At 40.9% G+C, this 7,385-nt stretch overlaps 1 long non-coding RNA gene across 1 annotated transcript in view; it reads right to left on the reverse strand.

The window, feature by feature from the left end:
• Positions 1-6,120, reverse strand: part of LOC141927834 (uncharacterized) — a 29,633-nt gene extending 23,513 nt beyond the window's left edge. The window contains exon 1 of the long non-coding RNA XR_012624592.1: positions 6,019-6,120. This is a non-coding gene — a long non-coding RNA (uncharacterized LOC141927834). The remainder of the gene's footprint in view (positions 1-6,018) is intronic.
• Positions 6,121-7,385: the final 1,265 nt, after the last annotated feature.

Here is a 7,385-nt window from a genome sequence, read left to right on the forward strand (position 1 = left end):
GTGAACACCCCTACCTCACCACTTTGTACCTCCATTTAACCTGCTTGTATCTGTTTGTGTCAACTGATGCCTGTTTGCTTTGACATGGCAGAGTCCCAAAGCTATGGAAACAAGAATGCCAAGATTTGAGAGTGCGCTCTAAGTTGGCTGAAATCAATGACTTTCCAGATGTTCCTGGATGCCTGAGGATGTGTCAAATGAGGCTGTGTTGAAGAACTCTTAGTTGACTTCATGTGTGAAATGCCTAAGTGTGAAGAAAACGCTGCAGCAGAACCATGCATTGACCCTCTTTGCAAGCTCTTGGTAGCTACTTGGCATTTGACTCTAAGGATCCAAATCAAAGCTGATCACTACACTGTATGGGGGACTGAAATCTTACATGCTCAGAAGAGCCTTTCAGTCTGCCTCTTTGGCACACCAAATCTGTGCTTGCAAAACATAGGCTAGAATGGAAAAGTGAAACTCCCAGCTCTAGTAGTGGTCAAGATAATTTCTGAAACTAAGCCTGATTGACTGTACGACTGTATTAATTCAGCATCTCAAGTGGGTCATTAACTCTGAAACCTATGGGTCATCATGCAAATAGAGCACTAGAACATCAAGAAAAATGCAGGGACCTGTGTTCTTAAATTAGCTTCGGCTCACTTGCCTTTGCCTAGTTGGGAATCACCACATTGTGGCTTCAAGGGTCCTTAACAGGAGAGGAGAATACGTGGGGCTTAGTCATGGCAGAAGACTGGGTCACACTGCTGTTAGGGTCAGAGGAGTAGAACAGAAGTAGCACTGGCATCTCCTGGCTCTTAACAGCCCAATATACACAGAAGAGAGAAGAATCCTGTGACTGCCCTTCTGCCATATGCTGCAGAGATCCTCGGTCTGTTCCAAGAAACAAAGCAAAGTGCAGCACACACTAGCTCATAAACACCATAGAGATATCAGCTCACCTCAGCATCACACCAGGACAACTAGTTTCAGCACTGTTTTACACTGACACGGCTTCCACTTCCAGCGTTTGATTATTTCTGATAACCCCGGGATCTCCAAACTGGGCTCTTAAAATGGAGTTCACACCATTTTTCTTTTGCATTCCCACAGCAGTCCCTTCTCTGTGCTTCTTCCAGTTTGGCTTTTTTTTTTTTTTTTTTTTTTTTTTTTTTTTAACATCATTGATTGGAAGTCTATCTTGTCAGTCTCTGTTCAGTCCTGTTCTTGCCAGGCATTTTACATTCAGTACAACAGATCTAAAATCTAGAGCTGAGATGAGAAGAAAGAGATCACAGAAACAGACAAAAAGGATCAAGAAGAAAATCCTGCAATCCATCAAGAACATTGCTCTTTTATGACTGAATGTGCTGTATAGCAACAGTAAAGAAGCCACAGAAAACGGCTTTAATCTAACATGGAGCAAGGAACCTCATTAGAATGAGAAAAACCGTATGACTGCTGAAATGACAGTGCCTTTCTTGAACTTGCTCAAGCCACCCCATGCCTGGATTATTGCTAAGGGTTTAGAGAACTAAATACACAGTACTCTTTAAAAGGATGTGGGGGAAAGGGTTGGAAGTGAATGAACCTGGAATGGGGAGGAGGACTATGAATGCAACTTTCCCCATCTGCAAAATCAATTCAATTAAAATTGAGTAAAAGAACAAGACGATGTCTCCCTCCTACATTCCATTCCATTCTTCGTGTATACTGACATAAGAAGGGTAAGCATGAAAAATAGCTCTATTTTCAGTCACACAAAGATGAAAGAAGTTTGAGGATATATGCAAAAGAAGTTACAAGACTTCAGCCAACACTTTCCTCTGCTGTAAACTTTGCATGGTCTCCTACAAGGGGACTGGCTCTGCTGGCAGTGTTAGACAGGCTTGGAAGGCCCTCTTTGGGGGCAGAGAAGTGATTTTTCTACTGGCACACTAGCAGGTCGCTTAACTATTGTTCCTATAGAGATACAAGAAGCATGTTCTCAAAGGCAACCTTCCAAAGAGAGTTGAAAAGAAGATTACCTTTCTGAATCAAGAGCAAGGTCCAGAGCAGGTACGTAATGGGAGCCTGAAAAACAACTTGGTTGCTGAAACCGCCACCCCCACCAAAGAACTTTTGAATGGTCATGCCCTAAACTATTCCTTCCTTTATCTTCCAAAGACAATGTAGCCAACTGAAAACCAAATTATCATTTAGTGCCTAAGCAGTGAATAATGTTAGCACTCAGTTAAATAAAGATTAACTGCATGGCTCATATTAATATATAGGAAGATCTGACGCATAAATTTTAACACAATGTACCAGCACTGTGTTCATTTTTGTTTAAAATAAGAATTAGTAGAATCTGTCTATCAAAAAGGCTTTTAATAAACTCAAAAGTACATGGTATTTTTCCCATAAAGGGAAAAGTGTATGTGAATACACCGACAGAGATGAAGGTAATTAAAATAGGAAAAAAGATAGCAAAAACAATTTCAGTTAATTCTCCTTTTCAGGATCTAATTAACCTTAAAAACTGTGAGTCTCCAGCCTTTCCCATGCATTTCAATGCAATGGAGAATATCTCTTGCTACAAACTACAGGTCTGATTTAATGGAGTTTTGATTGAGAATAGAGACAGAAGAGTCAGTCTGTGGTACCCTCTCTTCACACGGAAAAGTGTCCAGTTCCAAAGGCAAATGCACTCAGCTCAGTCATCCCAATTAAAGTGTCGGCTGCTATTCAGCATAAGCAAAGATAGCACAAGGAATGCGAAAGAATCAGCCATTACAGCATATTCACAAAGACAGCACAGAAATTGATGTTGGCTAGGGACAGCAAAGGAAAACACATGTTATTTAAACAAACAGAGGTACATACATATATGTATATATTTACACATACAGACCTCCCACACACACATAAATCACATAATAAAATTACATTAAAAAAAGAAAAAACCCTTTGCTCTCTTTAGGTCATTCTCTTGAACCTTTTGTCTGTATGAAAATAAGCAGAACTACAGCTGAAGCTGCAGCATCTGGCTGTTGAAACAGTATCTTCTTGCTGCAAGTAAAAAGTGTTAAAAATAAATAAATATTCAAAGACCTTTTTTTTTTTTTCACGGGTGTCTATAACAACTCATCTTGTATGCACAGCACACATAAACCCTGATCTTACGCTGATGTCAGCCTGCTGTAACCCCTCATGCCTCAAAAGGAATTTCTGTGCTGAGACCAGGATCCCTCTCGATGGCGACTGGGTCATACCCTGCAGTGGTGCCAGGCACAGATCTACTGGCATCTCCGGAGGTTTTGTATCAGTGCTAGTGGCAGTCCGTTAAATTCAGGTCAAGTCACCTGAAATGCTCCAGCTTCCTTGTTTCCCAAATGCCTACCGGTTACTATATTTTTATCAGAAAGAATGAGAGAGACAAAGAGACTTCCCTGCCAAAGGTTATCTCCAAGTTCATACTGTGTGTCCTTATGCTGCCACATCCAGCAAATCGTTAACGCTGTCTGTTCCAAGCAGGCTTCCCTGGGACCGGTTTTGTGGGGCCAGCACGAATTTGGGCAGGCTGCTGCAATATGGAGGACAAGCTGGGCTGGCACCACAGCTCTCTGTGGATGCAGCCAGCCTTCAAATGTTTGTGAAATGATCTTTCAAAGTTCAGCTTTCAACTGCTACTGTTGTTTTCAAGAACAAAAGAGCCACAGGCAATCGGAGTCTGCTCAGCAAGAACACAGCTCGCCCAGAGCAGTGGGCACCTCCTCAAAGTCCTCTGTGCTGGTTCGAAATGCCCCAGAGAAGGGCGAGGGATGCTCTGCTCCCCTCAGCCTCCCTGAAGAGCACCAGCACTGGTGCTGGGGCCCACTGAAGGAACCATCCCAGGGCTTTTGGCCTTGGTGGCTGCTCATGCTCACACACAAGGAGCTTCAATCACTTCAGCCTACCCATGTAGATCAAAATTACTGGGGGGAAGGACTGCAGTGTAATGCTGTGACCTCCCAGTAGTGGGGGTGGAGGTCATTTCTGACTTCTCTTATTTGAGAGGAAATTCACTCCCAAAAGCTAACACAAGACATTGATAAAGTCCTTCTTAAGACCTTGAAGATCCGCCTCAACTTCCTATGCAACAGCTGTCATGGGTTTACAATGCACGCGAGTAAACTGGTACATAGCCCATGCCCCTGTACTCAGCACAGTGACGGACTTTGTACCCTTTTAACCCTTTGTACAGCCAGACAACCCAGGCTAGCAGCAGCAGGATGCCACTCTGAAGTGCAATTATTTTATAACTTCTACTTATTTTTTGGAATATCAAAATTGATGACAATCACAAAAGCAGATTGATTAAATCCTTAGCATAAACACACCAGGACAGAGAAGTTGTTTTGCTGTCATCCCGAGGAAGCATCTATTTGCAAAGTGCATGGCAATATCAAAGAGCTCTCTATTGATTAAACTTTGAAAATAAAATTGTACCACTTATCATATGCTGTTTGCAAAAATGCCAATCATTATAATACTCACATAAGCATACTGTGTGTTCCCCCTGAACTCGTTAAATTTATTACTGAGACTCAATCCTGAGCTGCCTACATGTGGAAAAAATATCTTTCAGATAACACATTAACATTTATAACCAGTATTTAAAACCGTGCATGGTGACATCTCAAAAGATAAGGGTCTTGTCAGCATTTCCAGTATAAGCCTCATTTCAGGGGATAGAGGGAGGGAGTGGCAACACTGTATTTCAGCTATTTTAAATGACACCAGCAAGAAGCCTGACATACAAGTTGTCAGTCTTTCAAAGATAGGTGCATCTTTCACCTCCACATTCAGTTTAAAAAATAGTGAAATTCTCAGTAGATCATTGTAAACTACCCGGCAAGCGCTACCATTTTGCTTGTGCATACGGCATCCTGCACAATTATAATTCTAGATCTAAACCTTCATATTACAAAAGCTTTTAAGGTGTGGAACAAAAATTATATGCTACTTTATCACAGGTATACTTGTACTCTACAGAAGAAAGAAAGAGATAAGCAAAGCAATAGCTAAGAATACAACAGTGAGGGCTTGGTCCATGACTCATGTTATCAGATGTTCCTGCAGCATCAAAATACTAATAATACTGAGTACAAAAGTTAATGACAAAAAGGGTAAAAAATAACAATGAAAAATGTTTTTTTGGGGGAGAAATTTGTAGGTGCAATGCATCTGCCATTGAGCCCAGTTCCGCTACAGATACAGCATAAGGTGTGATTTGCAAAATGAGACCTGTTAGCTGTTGATGTCAAAGCATTCTGTCAAGAGAAAAGATATTTGTATTAGCCAAAAAAATAAATAATCAAAAGTCAACAAGCAGTTGTCATAAGGAAAGAGAGGCTTCAGAAGGTCACAAAAGCTCTAAAGAAGAAAGTATTGTAATGCTTATATTTGAGATGATCAGGACCACCAACCAGTTCTTAGCCAAATAGCTATAAAGGAATGATCTCATCCCTATATAATTTCAAGTGCATCAGTATCACCAGCTAGAAATAATAAAGCCAAACACTTCTATCTGCAAAAGCAACAACACCACTTCTAGTCAGAAAGCTCAAATGCTAACCAATGTAGTGGTTGCAAAACAAAAATGCCGTGGAGCAAGTACGTGTTCAAATAACTGGTTTTGCCCGCAGTTTTCAAGATTCCAAGCCAGAGCTGATTACCAAAAGTGACTGAGCTGTCCTCTTTTACCAGGTTCACTTGCTGCTCAGTCATGAAGCGGACATTAAAATCTCCTGCCGTGCAAATGATGTCATTGTTTTACAGGAAAAAGACTGATAGATGGTAAAAAAAGATGCCAGAGCAGTAATTCATAAATTACATGCTTTCTAAGGGAAATGCCACCAGTGTTATGGAATGCATACACACACTTTAGATCTAGGCTAAATGTTCACTCCCTCTTGCCAAAGCTGTTCCACTCCACGTGGAATCTGATGGACGAGAAAGAAACCACACATGGAACACGATCCCCCACGTGTGGCAGTTCAGACACATACTTACCCACTAATTATTCAACAGTTTCAGATGTCCCCTGGCATCCCCTGGCATTTACATCAGAAGGGAGATTACTAAGTATCTTCATCATCCTGGACCACAATGACTGCAATATAAAGCAAAAGTATTACCATAACTTCTTCCCTTCCCGTTGTGCTTTCAGTTATGTGCCATGCTTGGCACATCCCTGTTTTGCTTTGAAATGAGTCTATCAAGGCTCTGAGGATACCCAGGAAAACAACTTAAAGCCCAGACAAACTGTAATGTTAAAGATAGAGATATCAAGCAATTTTAAGCACCATCAGAATTTGATCACTGTCAATAGGGGAGGAGATTCTGAGTATGCCTATTTGCTACCTGAGCCCCTAAATCTCACCATAAAATGTCATATTAGATACCTGAGATTTGTGTGTGTTTGTGTCTAACTCACCAGAGTAGAAGTCAGCTGAAATCCTGGCCCCATAAAGTCAAAGGGAGATTTGTCAGCAGCTGAAGTCTAGGTCAGGATTTTATGTATGTTTGTATTGTGCTTTGTGCACTAACAACTCAGGGAGCTACTTCAGATGCCAAATAAATTTTAAGGTTTCCCTGGAGTTTGGAATTCTTTATTCTAAGTGATTCTCCCCAACATATTAATGCAACCACCATTCTCATAAGTTCTAATTGTCTCATCAATTTCTTTTTATGCCACTTTGAGTTATACATCACGCTTCAAAGTCATTATTTGTAACTGAACAGCCACCACAAAGAGAAATATTATAGGGTATTTTTCACGTAAATGATTACTGCTCAGAGACAGCAAAGTTTCTGGCTAAAGTGATGTGGAAAAGACTGCAGGAAAGTAGGGAATATTTTACTTTAGTCAAAGAAAGAAGTCCTTAATTCTCAGAGACTTAACTTTTCTATCCTTGGAAAATCAGAATAGAAACTATTTCTTCCTAAGAGCTTCTTTTTTTTTTTTTTTCCCCCTTTTTTTTTTTTTTTGTTCTGACTTATTATACCCCCTTTTGAGAGATAAACTGCTTGTTTTTTCAGAGTAAGTTCTTCTTTCCTATCGACTCAAGGTGGCTTCTTGGCCTACACTGTGTTGAGTGACCAGCGATAAACTAGCTTCACCTCTGACACCAGAAATCACCATCTCAGCCCTGCACCTATGTAACTTTATAGTGAAGCCTCACATTGAGCCTGTGCAGAAGGAAAACCATGACACAGCCCTGCAAATAATGGTGTGTTGGATCTGAAGTGAAAACATTTTCAAACCATAGGGCTATTCCAACCCATTATTACTTGATATTGCAGGATCCTGCAAACAACAAGGCAAATGCTTAAGAACACGTCCCCTTCCCTGCTCCTGACAGGCAGCTGGGTGAGTG

This window comes from Strix aluco, chromosome 10 (genome assembly GCF_031877795.1).
Source record: "Strix aluco isolate bStrAlu1 chromosome 10, bStrAlu1.hap1, whole genome shotgun sequence".
Classification (NCBI taxonomy): Eukaryota; Metazoa; Chordata; class Aves; order Strigiformes; family Strigidae; genus Strix; species Strix aluco.